The sequence below is a fragment of the Amblyomma americanum genome, chromosome 4, assembly GCF_052857255.1.
Source record: "Amblyomma americanum isolate KBUSLIRL-KWMA chromosome 4, ASM5285725v1, whole genome shotgun sequence".
Classification (NCBI taxonomy): domain Eukaryota; kingdom Metazoa; phylum Arthropoda; class Arachnida; order Ixodida; family Ixodidae; genus Amblyomma; species Amblyomma americanum.
Window position 1 is genome coordinate 83810964 of NC_135500.1, and position 16166 is coordinate 83827129.

General features: G+C 46.9%; 1 protein-coding gene across 1 annotated transcript in view; it reads left to right on the plus strand.

The window, feature by feature from the left end:
* The window catches only part of LOC144128104 (uncharacterized), a 111600-nt gene that overhangs the window by 24645 nt on the left and 70789 nt on the right, over positions 1-16166 (plus strand). The window lies entirely within an intron of this gene.

Consider the following 16166-nt stretch of genomic DNA (forward strand, 5'->3'; position numbering starts at 1 on the left):
TTGTTTAAAGTGAAAATGGTCTCTCTTTGATTAGATCGTAGTTTTTTTGTTCCGGTAACACTGCGACTTAGTTCCAGAACACTTTCTATTTGAGCGAATGCCGGCGCGTCGCCTGCACCGGTGCCTTATAAAACACTGCGCAGAATTGCCGGGCTGCGTTATCAAAACCAGCCAGACAGGCGTCGTCTGCACCGGCGCAAACCTTTTTAAACGCCGCGCTATTCATACTAAAAGCGCTTTAGGTCTAGTATCATCATCAGCACCGTTATTTGTACACAAACGTCAAAAACCCTGTATAGTTTCGTTTTGGCGCGGAGGCTCGCGTGCGCTCGCATCACGTCAGGGATCGGACTACATCAGCACTAGCACTGAAATCTATGCTGCGCGTAAGCACGCGAAATTTTCTGAAGGTTTGTGAAACCAAAGCTGTCCAGCGTTGTTCTTAAATCATTAACGCACAGCTGGAATTATCATGCGTAGGTTTAACTAACTGCGAAAGCTAAAGCCTTAGATCCGTCCTTCGTTGTTGTGTGGTGAGAAGAAAGTATTGCTGCGGAAACAAATACAGTGGTTGTAACTCAAATGCGGTAAAATTAATTTGTGATTCCATTGTGCGGCTGAGCACGGCGGAACAGTGCGGCAGATCCTTGTGACTACGCTACATCCCGCCGAAAGAGCAGCATTTGAAATAAGACTTTCTTCAAATAAGAATTCACTGATTACATGAGGGATGGGTACAAAAACATGAGTACACCGGCGAGGGTCAGAGAGTCAGGAGACTAACGGGACTCTCAATAAATTAATACTAAATAAATTACAAATAAACAAGCAGCAACACAACCAGTTAATTATGATACAGAAACAAACCTAATGAACATTTCTATTTTGATGCAAGAGCCTTCATCATGTGTAATGTAAATAGTTGGTTCTGATGACTGCACTTAGTTTCACTTGATATGTTTTGCTTGGAACCCAACTAGCTATTAGCTAGGGATCCAGATGTTGTTGCAGGTATGCTTTGTATAAATGTTCAGAAATAAACCAATTCAATTCAATATGATCGCTGCATGTGATGCAAACGACACAAACTGATTAACAAGGCGAAAAAAACTAAAACAACCTTGTTATATAGAATATTGCACGAAAGTATGAAAGCTACAGTGCAGTGAAAGCAATGTAATTAGCGTTTGGGTGGGATTCCTGTAGTCGCACTGCTCTCCAGGAGTTTTCGGGGAATTTCCGAGGGGTGGTTCAGCTCGCGTTGCAGCCCGAAGTGCTGCTTCTGCTTAGTTTCCCGTACTTCCTGGTTGTCTTTCGCCAACAATGCACCACTTCGACCCCTTTAGAATAAATAAAGGCCAGAAATACAGTCTGCCGGCTTTAGCTTCATATTTACTATTCTCTGAGTTTCTGCACAATATACCTAATTATTTTTCGCCCTCAGTAATACACTGTGTTCAGCATTTTTTTTATAGGTGCCTCACAGGCTTTTGTTTTTAGGAGCACATGATGGCGATATTTGTACGTACGTTTTATGATTTTTTGTTTGACTGTGTTCACTGTGAAAATCTGTACTTGCTAGATGCAAAACCGGAAATTTCGCTACAACTCAATGTTTTTATGTGCTGCAAGAGGGAACATTGTGCTACGAAGCGCGGAAAGTCTTCTATAAAGTGCAACTTTTTCCTTCTAAAGAACATTAAATTGGTTGTAGAAATTGCAATTTCTTCTGCTACAAAAGTTTCTAAAAGAAAGCGTCTAAAAAAAGCTTTTAAAGTCACATTCGCCATTGCATTAGTTAAACTTTTCAATTAAGCAGTTATGGATATTGTGCTTTGTGTGTTATTATATTGCTTAAGTCACATTCATATTATTATTCCTAATTATATTTCAAGCATTCCGTCACCAAGGTCGCGGGCTCAGTCTCGGCTGCGGTGGCCGTATTTTGATGGAGGTGAAGTGCAAAAACAAAAACGCCCAGCGGTTGTGCGATCTCAGCGCACGTTTAGAAACCCCACATGATCTAAATTATTCCAGACCACCCCACTGCTGCGTTCCTCTAGCCCGAGTCGTTTCGAGACTAAAAACCTCACAATCCACATTTTGTTCCAGAGCTTTTCTCGTTGTTCTTACCGTAAATATGTTATTCAACTACCACCACTTCGCAATACATCTGCTATATTGTGCCTCCCAGCCATCGCATGCACACCTCATTGTTTTGTCTGAAGACCGTGCTTATTAGGCATTCACCGCTATCATTCGGGGAATGCCCTTCAATAATGAATACATATTTCATTTTGAAGAAAATAACGCAACGTGAACAAGGACGCAAGACGAAGAATGACGTCGGATGCCCATCATAATTGGACGATCAACTAAATATTCAGCCCTGGTGCTCTCTAGAAACGACCTGTGACACACCAGGAGCAGCCCAGGAAATGTGCTTCTGCCTGATAGTGTGATACAGGGCGTGCTGATACACGTGCTTGTTTTCATTCTTATCAAGAACGCTACCACAATCTTTCATGTGCGACGGTCACGATGCCGGTATAGTAGAACTGTTTCTTCAAATTTTGGCTTACAGTCCTTTTTTTTTCACACTCACCCCCCTGTTTTGACATGTCTGGCGATTCTTTTTAGTGCTCTTTCAGGGGGATTATCAAACACCGCCCGGTTTGCCCAATGTATACCTTCTGAGATGTGAACGGAATCTGATACACCAACGACCGCACACACTCCACTAACCTTGACCTGTGCTGCACCGATCATTTAGAGGAGGGCACATTTTTTTACTGTCTTCGACAGGTTCACCCTTCATTGCAGGCAGGCGCTGTAGCTTTAATGGTGCCGAGCATAACACGCTAACAGCCACCGCGGTGGCTGAGTGGTTATGCTGCTCGGCTGCTGGCCCGAAAGACTCGGGTTTGATCCCGGCTACAGCGGTCGAATTTCGATGGAGGCGAAATTCTAGAGGTCCGTGTACCATGCGATGTCAGTGCGCGTTAAAGAACCCCAGGTGGTCGAAATTTGCGGAGCCCTTCACTACGGCGTCCCTCATAGCCTGAATCGCTTTGGGACGTTAAACCCGCATAAACTAAAACTAAACATAACACGCTAACATTGTATCTGCGGCCAATATTCCGTAGATTATGCGCGATACGATGCATATAAAGGATGGTCACTGTTTTCTTTCGGTTTTGTTTTCTTTTACCTTCAGCTTTCGCGGTTCGGAGGTCCTTGACCCTGGTGATTGATTTCTCACACGCTCTAGTTATGCGGACTGTAGAACACGTGCCGTGGTCAGTCCCTGCACCTCCAAAGAAACCCCTTGTGCGATGCAATGGGCACATGATTCAAGGAGCATGGACCGTAGGCATGAGAGGGCTATGCCGTTATTCAACAATGTTGAGTTTCCTGAACAAAAACTCAATATAGGTTTTTTGGAGCCTGGCATGAGCCCAAAATATCTGGTCCTCCTTGAATATAAGCCTGAGATCTAGAAACGAATGTTGATCGTTGACTGGCATTTCCGAAGCGAACCTTAGATTCGTAGCGTTCTCTTCGGAAACTTTCAACACGTCAGCCACGCGCCTTTCGTTCGCTCTTTTTTGAACCAGTGCAAGGTAGTCGTCTATGTACCTCCAAATCTTGAAAGTAAGGACGCTTAGGTTTTCACTTATCGCCTCCCAGTCTTCCAGAAAAATTGTTACTGTGGATCGGGGCTAAACGTGAACCGATGCAAACGACCCGTTTTTGCAAGAATAAGGTTCTCTGCCGTTCCAGAAAGGTCGAACACAGGTAGACTAAGTAGGTCTAGGAAGTCTTCTACTGAAATGTCGCTGCGACCATCGAAATCTACTTAATCGTTCTTTTGCGTGATGCAATTAATTCTTCATGGCTGTCAAGAACTTGTCATGCGGAAAGTCATAATGCAGATTTTCATCAAATCTGAATCCAAACACATCCCCGGCTTATAATCGTTAAGCTACTGGACTACAGACTGAGTTCGGCACTGATATGGGTCAACTGTAGCTAAGGCTTTTGAAGATATCCGGACACTGAGTGTTGCCAAGTGCTGCATTCGGTCACAATTGTGCAAAAAGCAATGCTCGGTGTGTGTGTTTTGCTACAGAACACGTCAAGGCTCCAGACTCTAGACTAGATGCAAGCGACAGTAGTTTCGAGTTAGCATTTCGACTGCGCAGTCCCTGTACTGCTGTGTCTCCCTTGTTCCTGTCCTTCGCGCTGTTCACCCCCGTTAGCTTACACTTCCACACCTCACAGTATGCTTCCTTCGGGAGTTCTCCGACAAAAAAAAATTCCTTCCTTATGCGACACCATAAGGTGCAAATTGTTCTCCTTGAGGAATACAGACAGAGGGCGCAGGTTCTTAAATTTGCGTGGCCTGCCTATGGACCTTGTGAGAGCATCGAAGCACTCGACAACACAGCAGTGACGGTCTTCCCTGGGTGCCCAGTGCCACCTTCTCCGGCGGAGACAACACTCATTCAAAGCAGTATATTGGGCCAAGCTTCAACATACCTCTGTGCTCCTACATAATCTGGACACCTCCTAGCACAAGGATGCCCTGTCTGGCTATCGCTGCCTGGTTCTTGGGAAGGCTGGAACCTTCTGAAGCCCCCAAGAACCCAACGCTTTGGTCTGAGGTCAACGTCCAATCCACGAATGGTGTCGGCTGACGAAGCTTCTTGCCCTCCGCGCCACTGACAAGGAAACGTGCCAGACGCCACCACTCAGCACAGTCTCCTCGAGTGTTCCACGGATGAAGTAACGTACCGCAAATCATTCGTAGGTCAGATTAATGTCTTGATATGCCACGAAGTCGAACGAGCCTTGCACACGCATACAGCTTACATTGAGGCCAAACATGCTGAGTTAGAAAGAAATGCATTTGATCATAGAACAGACTGCAAGTCAGTAGAACTTTTGCCGCAGTAGGATGGAAAATTCGGCTAGTTCGATGATACTCATTTTCAAGGAAAACACAGCGCGAACAATGCCGCAGTAAGAAGAATGAGAAGTACACAACACAGGGTGCTAACTCACAACTAAAATTTTATTCAGCAGGTATCAACCCATATCACTGATTTATTTATTTCCATCAGCGAAGGGGGAGGCCGGCAGAATCACACGAGGGGACATGCATACATACAAGAAAAGGTATACTACATCAGCATACCGTCCACGTCCAGCAATCGTTAGGCAGGTAACTATGGATTCAACCATAAAGCTCTTTGAAACGACCTGTCTGCGACCAATCGATGATGTATAATTTTTTCATGAGGCAAGGGCAGCTTTGGCCAAAAAGCGCCATGGCGAAAGGTAGTTTTCTTTGCTCAAGGTGGGGTCAAAGACCCATTCCCCAAGAATTTCACCCTACAGAAGCCGAGCACCAGACCAGGGGAAAGCTGGTACCCATTGTATCACCGTTGGGTACTCGGCGGCACTGGGGATCGAAGCCAGCACCTCCCGCATGCGAGGCGGATGCTCAAATCACTAGGCCACCGCTGCGGTAACAAATCAGGAGCGAACAAGGAAACATGTCTCTGTATTATGCTGTGTGATTGAGTGTGTACTATATGTGTCTGTTTTCTTTCTGGTGAGGAAAGCGTACTCAGTCCCGCGCCCATTTCTCACGATGGCGGTATAGTACAACGTTTACTTCAAATTTCTGCTTATGACCCTTTTCACACTAAGCGCAGTTTTTAGACGTCTCATGATGCATATTCGTGCTCTTTCAGGCAGATGTGCAAACACCGCCTGGCCTGTCCAATGTGTACCTTCTGACATGTGAACAATCTCATACACGGCTGATCATACACTTCACTAATCTTGATCTGCCTCGAGCCGAGCATTTAAACGAGTACACTTCTTTTCCTTTCGTCGACAAGACCAGCTCTTGACAGCCGTGAAGGATTGCATCACGCAAAAAATACGATGCTGTATATTGCAAAGATCGCAGCGACATTTCAGTAGAAGCCTTCCTAGAGATACTTTTGATTATTCCTGTGTTCGACCACTGCGGAGTGGCGCAGAAAAAATTACTCTATCAAAAAGGGGGCGATTTGCATCGGTTCTAGTGTAGCCCCCTCCTCAGTAAGTTTTTCTCGGGTGAGTAGATGAGGCGATAAGCGAAAACCTTGTACGCCTTGCTTTAAAGATTTAAAGGAGCGTAGCCGGCTATCTTGTAACAGTTGAAAAGGGAGCTCAAGAAAGGCGCGCCGCTTTCGTGCTGAAAGTTTTCAGGGAAAACGCTATGCGTCAAAGGTTCCCTTCGGAAATGGCATTCAAAAACGAACGTCCGTTTCTTGATCTCGCGCTTATGTTCTGAACGTCTCGTCTTCTACAGAACGGGTTGCGCCAGCCATCGCTTTTTCCTACGAGTGGCACACCCACAGTCAGCATAAAAGATAGCGTTTCATTCCGCTTATCGCCACTTGCTGGGCATGCTGGTTAATCATGCTTATAATAACGCAGTGGAAAGACAAACACGGACAAGTAAGGAAACACCACAAAGCGCTGTGATCTTTCCTTACTTCTCCGTGTTAGTCTTTGCGCTGTTTTATTGTAAGTGGTTCATTCAGGACCAAAACAACGCTTTCGAAAGAGCACATCGTGGAACATAACGGCGGAGCCAAGTCTGCGGTCGGCGCTCCCGACAGCGGAAGGGTAAGGTTACAAGAAGACAGGCGCTACATCTGCGGGCGGCAGGGGTAAAATACAAAGAGCAGCGAGGGCAGTCCAAAAGAATTGAAAACAAAATACGCGAATGGGACGAAGCGGCAACGGTAAGAGCTAGAAACAGTGCATACATGGAAGCCTCACTGCTCGCTCAGCAGCCACTCATGCCAAACAGCTATGCCACATTTGCAGATGCCACTTCCACCTTCGCTCTTCATCCTCGTAGGGAGCCGTCCGTGTGCCTCCTGGTGGCTCGTGCTGGCCGCTGAATGCGTGACTGCGCCCCATCAGCGCTCACGCAGGAATCGTGCCGCCCGCTGCGAGAGAGAATTTTGGGATTCATAAAGAGCGGACACTCCCATACGCCCCAGCGACCCAGTTGACTGTAGTGCACCAAGCGGCTGGGTGCGAAACTTCCGGTTTCAGGAGCGCGCAGTCTGAATACTCTCGAGCCGCCGCGGTGGTTGAGTGGTTATGGCGCTCCGCTGCTGGCCCGAAAGACGCGGGTCCGATCCCGGCCGCGGCGGTCGAATTTCGATGGAGGCGACATTCTGGGGGCCCGTGTACTGTGTGATGTCAGTGAAGGTGAAAGTACCCCAGGTGGTCGAAATTTTCCGCACCCCTCCACTCTGGCGTCCCCCATAATCTGAGTCACTTTGGGACGCTAAAACCCAATGAACCATAAACTAAACCAGTCTGATTACTAGCATGCGCTGCGGCCCGCCGCGCCCTCATGGCGCATTATTTCCGGTTATCTGTTTATTTTCGGTCCTGAAAAATGAAAAACTACATTCAGGGCGCTCTTGTGCGGCCATCAACGCAGCTGCGCCACGGCCTTCGTCAAACAGTGGCAATCCAGAAATGAGACGAGGGGCTTTGTGAAATGCACATTTATTAATGTGAAAGCATTTCTTGTCTCATGAGTTGCGTGTACAGAACCTGTCAGCAGAGCGTGTCCGCATGAAAATAACCACTCGAAGAAAAAAAGTCACCGGCATTGCGACATGAACCCAGGCTTAGTGTCTGCCGTGCAGGTACGTAACGCATACGCAATGAAGGGTCATTGGTTAAAGTGTGCTAGCGGGACACTAAGTGAACGCCGTGTGGCATGTTCGACGGTGAAGTGTGTTCGCGATGTGCACTGAGGTTAGAGAAGGATAACTTGCAAAGAAAAGTTGCTGACATCATGCAAAGGGCAGGTGACAACAATGACTCGCAAAAAGTTGCCGACGTAACCCAACGGTCACGTGATAAGTGACTACGATGACCTGCAAAGAGGCTTACATTCAAACGAAAATGGTTCCGCATTGCTTCAATGCAGCAGACTGCAGTGCACTACAATTTGTTTGCTCCATATCAACGTAAAAATAAATCGACACAGTTGGCGTCGCCGTTTGCCATAACGCTAAGCTCGTTCCGCGCTTCTTTTCCGTCCACTGTTAGGCAACACGGCTCCTAGCAGCGGTTGTCGCTCCCACCGGGCACCGTCAACTGAAAAATGTAAACCCACGAGTTGGTGTCATTCTGATGCACCTTACAGCGAAACTTTGTAAACAGGCGAAACGTGTGAAATCGGCGAAGAAATGAAATTACGAACAGGGTCGGTACGCTTTTCCGAGCCTCATGAGCCTAACATTGATGCTCATATACACATACACACGACTGAGAAATAGCTCGATGATTTACAAGCATATTTCTCCGTTCTCCTCCGCTCCCTAAAAGCTGTAAGTCCCATTCCACAGCCAAGTGTGCGTTCTGATCGACAAATATTTGACACCGTGAAGGCTACAACACGGGCTACCAACCAGTCGCTCACAGTGTGTCAGAGCAGTGAGTACAAATGCGCGGGTGCCGTTTGTATGTCTTCGGAAGCGTAGAAGATAATTATAGGCGCACCAGCTCCTGGTTTTCAAGCTTTTAGGAAGTCCTACGAGTTTACATTTTTCCCGGTCGTTTTGAAAAGCGCACTCTCTCGTTTTCCCTGCGCGGGTGCAATGCGAGTTTTCGCTAGAGCAGACGACTGAGTCTTCGGCGCACAAGTTTCAAGTTCTTGAGGTTTACAGGCGTTATCTTTCTTCCCGGCAGTCTTTAAAATTACGCTCCCGTACTAACAACGCAACAACGCTCGTTTGCTCTTTTTTTTTCATGTTGAACACATTTTAAGCTTGTCAATAAATATTAGTTGAAAGAAGTTGTGGATTGTTCGGGGCTATAAAAATTATTTGCGCCCCCGTAAAACTCGAGGCGCAACCATGCGAAGCTAACCGCTACCTGCTTAGCGACCGGTGTGCCCGCGCCATGGTGAGCAGGTATGCGTGCCTCTCACAACTGTTCCATATTGCGGCGGTTGGCGTGCTCAGCGAAACTGCTAATATGGTATCGCAAAAACTTAACGTTTGTCACCTTGGTACTGTCAGTAACAGCAGGAGCGCCATGAACAGCGCCAGAAGAGCCGGCAACACCGACCGCCATAGTCAGCGTAAACTGCTTGAAATGCTGTTGGGCAAAAAACATTTCTCGCCTCGCCGTTGTCAGAAACCGCACGAGTTCCGCGTGGAAGACCAAGTTAGACAGAAAACACGGGGTCTGCGCGTTAACAAAGGCGTCGCATGCTCCCAGGCGTAGCCGCGCTGACGACTGCCTCCTGGTTTCGTTCTTACTCGTCTGCTCTCGCCGGTCGCCCGCGAGCGCGCATACCCATGTGTGCTAACCTTGATGGGCAAGCAACTAATCCCTTACGCAGTTCCTAAGGCCATGTTTCGGCAAATGTCTGTTTTTTATACATTTCTCTAACGTAACAAGATCTTGTGAGATATTAATTTCCAGGGTCAAGGGTCACCGAACCACGAATGCTGAAGGTGGAGGAACGGAAAACCGAAAAAAAACAGTGGCTATTCCCTATGTGCAATGCATGGCGAATAATGTTAGGAATGTTGGCCGCAGATTCAGCATTAACGTGTTATACTGGGCACCCTTGAAGCTACAGCGCCTCTTTGCAATGACGAGAGAACCTGTCTACGAGAGGAAAAGACGTGCCACCCTCTAAATGCTCGGCGTGGCACAGATCAAGATTAGTGGAGTGTGTGCGGTAGGTTGTGCGGTAGGATTACGCTCACATGTCAGAAGGTATTCGGTGGACAGATCGCGCGGTGTTTGAATATCCCCCTGAAAGAACACGAAAAGTTTCGTCAGACGTGTCAAAACATTGCGCTGTGTGAAAATAAAAGGATTATAGCCTAAAATTAGAAGGCGCCATTCTACTAAACCCGCATCATGACAAAACCACCAGAGAAACCTGGAAGCTTTCTTCATCAGAAAGAAAACAAGCACGTGTATCAGCACTCCCTTTATGGATTATATGATGGAGAAGCATGTTTCCTTGGTAGCTCTGTTACGCCACAGTCGTTTCGAAGAGGCCCCGTGTGGGGGAAGGGGGGGGGGGCGTTTGCAGCTTGCAGGCATTGGTGAGTGGCGACACAACGGGTTCCCGAGCATCCTCAGGGACATCCCCACAGGGGGATGGTGGTGGAAAGTGCATCACCACGGAGTGCATCACAGAGCACCCGCGCCTAGCCGTGCGTGGCATCGCCGTGTCCGGGGAAAAGGGGATCCTGGTGCTTGAGCCGATGCCGATCTTTTGGACATTTAAAGCCCCTCTGCGGAGGCAACACACCACTTCCGCCCCAGCTTCCTGTAGACGGCACCTCCGGCCTGAGCCGACAGGGGGAAATCGGCAGTTGCCTTTTCCTGTCCTCTTCTCTATCTTTTACTTTCCTATCTTCTTTCCCATAATTCTCCTGTCTTCTCCCCTGTTCTCGTTTTTTCTTACATATTTCATAGGCGGCTTGGGTTAACCTTGTGTGGCGAACTACCCTGGGTTTCGTCGTCAGATCGGGTTAGAGTTGAGGTGTATATTTGGCGTGGGCAGGACTTTCTTGCAAGTTCCACTCCCGTCCCCTTGTTGGACTCCGTGGTGGGTGGCTGGCACCATGACCGAAAAACAAAATTTTTTTATGGCTCCGCTACTTTCAAAACCAGATCGTTCTCTCAAAAGAGGGCGGAACGAGGTAGTTGACTTCTTTAAAAAAATAAAAGTAACTTTTCCCAGATATCAAGTGATCAGCTGTGAAGAACAAGATAAGCAGGCAAGAATAATATACCCCTTCCTGGTGTCAAAATGGTTGACAGAAACCGTAGGCATCGGCTATAAGCTCTCAGAAATCGCCAGCGGTGATTTATTTCTCGAACTGTGCAACAATGTCCAACACTCTAAGCGGTCCAACGTAACGTCCATAGCGGAAATCTCTGTCTCCGTGACTTCTCATCGATCACTTAACGCTGTCCGAGGCGTAATATCTGAAAATGATTTTGTTCACATCACCGAAAAAGAAATGCTCGAAGGCTTCACCGACCAAGACGTCATAGATGTCCGCCGAATCAAAATCCGAAAGGAAAACAAGGAAATAGACACAAAGCACTTGATCCTCACGTTCAACACCAGCACACTGCCCGACACAATCGACCTAGGACATTTGAAAGTCAATGTGAGACCATACATACTCAACCCTCGCAGAGGTTTCAATTGTCAAAGGTGTGGCCATGGCTCACAGAGTTGCCGCGGTCGCAAAACTTGCGCAAAGTGTTCTTCGAATGATCACCAGTCTGATGGATGCGCAAACTGTGAAGGAGACCATGCTGCATACTCCAGAGCGTGTCCGTCCTGGAAGAAAGAAAAGGAGATAATCACCATAAAGACAAAGGAAAAAATTTGATTTAAAGAAGCGAGAAGGCGTTGTACGGTTCAAAACACATTCCCCTTCACAGCAAAACCAAGCTGCGCTGATGTGGTGCGCGGGGGTGTAGCACCACACAGCACTCCGGCACCTGCCGAGGCCACTTCCACCGAGCCTATGGCAGGGCCATCCACGCCCCAGGCACGGTCAGCGAAAGCTGCCCTGTCATTGCCTAAGCAGGGAGCGCCGGTCCATGGGTCGGCATCCCGCAGGACCTCGTCCCGTCGGGAGAAGCCTCAAACTAGCAGAATCGCGGCAGCGCGATACTCCAGCACCTCTGGCGAGGCGATGGATATAAACTCCCAGTCCGCCCGCTTTGCAGCAGCGGAACAGCTCTTTTGAGCGCAAAAAAGACAGGCCCCTCATACCGGGCCCAACACATAAGAAAATCCCCTTTCATTTCCGCTCAAAAACATAAAAATGGCTTTTTTAAGTCAATGGGATTGCAGAGGACTTATGCGGAATTACAGTGACATAACACATATTTTAGTGTCCATGTTACACAGAGTTTTATGTCTTCTGGAGGCCAACCTTGGTCCACAACATGTGCATATCCTAAAACATTATAAAACTTTAAGACGCGATCGAGAGCAGGCGGATTGACTCTCGGGAGGCGTTGCGATTGGCGTTTAAAGCTCCGTCCCTGCTGAAGAAATAAAGCTCAATACAAAACTTGAGGCGGTTTCAGTCAGCATCGTCAGCTACAAAACAATAACAATCTGTTCCGTATACATACCTCTACACTTTACATTAAGAGTCCGTGACCTACAAGAACTGATCGATGAACTTCCAGAGCCATATCTGGTAGTTGGGGATATTAACGCTAACTCCCCTTTTTGGGGAAGCGAGCGCTGCGACTCTAGGGTCAAACAATCAAAGATTTTATTCTCACCAATAATATATGTCTTTGAAACACGGAAAAAGCTACATACTGCTCTCCAATCTTGGTCAATATGAGCTGTTAAGATTGGTCCTTTAGTTCACCGTCTGTTTTCAACGATTTTAAATGGGATGTTATCGACAAGCCATATGGCAGCCATCATCTTCCTGTATTATTAAGTTTGACACCTGCACCAGAAATAATCCCAACTAAACCGCGACGTTGCAAGCTGCATTTAGCAGACTGGGAAATTTTTAGAGCACAAGCCAATTAGAAGGTATAGTTTTAGAAAACACAAAGTGTGCGGCAAAAACACAAAGTGTGGTGGACAAAGGAACGCAAGGAAGCAAAAAACCAACAAAATAAAGCCTGGAGCAAATATCGCAGGTACCCTACACATGAGAACCTCGTACGTTTTAAAAATGCAAGAGCAAAAGCTCGGTACGTCCGTCGCAGTGCCGACAAAGCCTCATGACAGAGTTACATTTCATCCATAAGCTGTCAAATGACATAAAAAATGTGGGAACAGGTTCGGAAATTAAATGGCAACTTCTCACCGTTCACTATTCCTTTTTTGACAACACCCGCCATACAAACAAGCGTAAGGGAACAGGCAGACATTTTGAGGGAACACTTCGCTGGAGTTTCTTGTTCGTCTCACTATACCTAGTCATTCCTGAAATACAAAAGTATTTCCGAAAAACAAAAACTTCCAACTAGTGGAGGTGCAAATCAAGAATACAAGAATTTAATCACTCTGCAAGAAATCAATACTGTACTGTCTGCCGGTACAAAAACTGCTCCAGGACCCGACCAGAATTACTATCAAATGCTTGCCCATCTTTTCCAGCCTGCCATAGAAGCACTCTTGAATTTCGTTAACAAAATATTCACAGAAGGAAAAATACCTAAGATGTGGAAGAAAGCCGTAATAGTGCCATTTTTGAAACCTGGAAAACCACCGACTTCCCCAAATAGCACTATAGGTCGATAGCCCTCACAAGCTGTCTCGTGAAATCTTTTGAAAGTGTCGTTAATATAAAATTAATATTTGTCCTTGATTCCACGAACTCCTTAATGTCCATCAATGCGGTTATAAAAAGGGACACCCAACGACAGACCATTTAGATCGCATCGAAAACACACTAAGAGAAGCTTTTATACGCAAACAATACTGTCTTGCCGTTTTCTTCGATACGGAGAAAGCGTATGATACAACCTGGAGGATTGGGACCCTCCGCGACCTGGGCGACCTGGGTTTCCGCGGTAGGATGTTAAACTACCTCAATGACTTACTTTCCGACCGCTCATTTCAAGCACGCCTGGAATCAACCAAGTCCAGGAGCTTCGTTCAAGAGAACGGGGTTCCTCAGGGGTGCATTTTAACCATGACATCGTTTATTATAAAAATGAATTCATGAGTAAAATAATCCCAAAGTCCATCCTGTATTCAGTGCACGTATATAATCTTCAATATAGCCTGCACATCCTCAAACGTAGCAACCTGCGAGAGACAAATACAGTTGACAATGAATAAACTAGTGGCATGGGCAGATGGGAACGGTTTCCAGTTTTCCACACAGAAAACAGTAGCCATTCTTTTCTCTCTAAAACGTTTGTGTTTGTTGTGTTGGGTGTTATGGCGCATAGGCAAATAAGGCCATCATGCGCCAAGCTCCAGGTATAGGAGAAATGTCTGGATAATTTTATAAAAATGTCAAATCGTCGGTGGTGCAGAATGCTTAAATAGTTAAAGTTACCTCATGATGATGAAGGAAAAAGATGCTAGAAATGGGTACTACAAAAAACATTTAAAGGGGGTCGGGTCACCTCAGCGGCCTTCCTTACCAGGGTAAGGATATTGAGACTTCCAACGAATCAAATACAGACCTCGCCCTTCATTTTCGCTCTCAGCGCAACACGAACGGGACACAAGAAGGACTAGCACGAACAGGCGCTGACTATCAACTGGTTTTTTATTGAAGAACGAAAAGCGTATAAATACAAACAGTGAATTACTTATCAATCAACAAAAGTTATCTGGAAGGCACGTGTGAGGTCAGGTAGCTCAATTCCCTCTCGGATAATGTTATGGAAGGGCTGCTGATACATTTTGCGCCGTCGTGGTAAATATAAAAAGCTTCCATTACCTCGCGTGTTAATTTATTGTTATGTCGGAACAGGATGCGCGTGTTCTTGTAATCGGGAACAGATTGGCACTTTTTGCACTGGAAAGACGCCTGGGCAAGGGGGTCCCCTTTAGCTCTCCTTTCTGCATGATCCTTGTCATGCCTGCATTGGCATTGCCTCCTGTGGGAGCCTGTGTGAGACAGGGGGTCATTTTTCCTGGTGTTTTCATGCTCCATCAAGCGTTTGTTAACGCACCTGCCAGTCTGGCCAATGTACATGGCACCGCAGGAGAAGGGGACCTGGCATACCACCCCTACCTCGCAAGGTATAGATGGCGACACATGACGCACCTGACAAGCATCCCTCTTGCTCTTGCCGTAGTGCCTCTGATTGACCTGTTTGCACATTGCGCTAAGTTTTCTAGGTGCAGAAAAGACGACATCGACGTCGTATCTGCCCGCAACTTTTTTCAGCCCATGTGACAAGCAGTGTGCATACGGGACCACAGCCGGCTTTTTCTTCTTTTTATCTTCTTTCGGCTGAGCCCCATTCGTGAGCTGCCTAAGAAGTTTCTCCGCTGCTTTGGAAATGAGTTGATCTGAATACCCGTTCACACGTAACCTGCCTGTTTGCGCCAAAATGCTCTCTCAGGTCCTTTCATGACAAGAATTCCTGAGTGCTGATTGCAGGCAAGATGCGGCAATGCCCTCCTTTATGAGCTTAGAATGGCCAGACCGGAAGTTTAGCAATGGTTTGACAGTCCTCGGGCGATACCACCAACACAAGTGTTCCCCCCCACACACACACAGTGCGAAATCCAAAAACTGCAGTTCTTTGTTGCTGGGAACCTCAGTTGTGAACTCCAGCCCACGTCCGCATTCCTTAAAAGTCTTCAGAACGTCGGCCAGACTTCTAGGCAAAGTGCCTGTTCGGGTGAGCACCAAGTAATCGTCGACATACCGAAAGATTCTGACAACTACCCCATCCAATGCCTTTTCATTTTCCCTATCAACCCTGCTTAAAAAGATGTGCCACCCTGGAGCCTATGCAAACCCCCGACTCTTGTACAAAAGGCTTTCCCTCCCAATCAACCACTGTTGCAGATAGATAAAAGGACAAGATTTCTAAAAAAACTGTCAACCGAGACACCGCATCTATCGATAAAGGCACTTTCATCATTGTCCTGTGTTATGCACATCTTCACAGCTTCCATGAGTTCACAATGTGGCAAGGAATAATAAAGGTCCACCACGTCAATGCTGAAAAACATTCAGTTACCGGGGTTATTCGTTTTGAGAAAATCGACCAGCAAGTCCGAATTGGGAATCACAAATGGGTCCGGAACGCACAAAGAAGCCAGTTGCCTCTGAAGATACCCTGAGACGACATGCTGCCAAATCCCTCCTTCAGAGGCGATGGAACGAAAATGATAGCCTGGCTTGTGCGTCTTAGCGGTGAAAAAGACTTCGAGCTGTTGACCCGTTGACTTGTTGGCTGCTTCAGCCAGCTTGTTCAAGTTGTGGCCTCTTAGAAGTTGTACTGCCTGTCCTTTCATCTTCGAAGCTTTGAAGGCAACCTGTCTGAAGTTCTTCCGCAGGGCTGCGGACGCTTTCTCATCAAAGGCCCCCGCTGGAAGGACTACAAAGCATCCCTCCTTATCA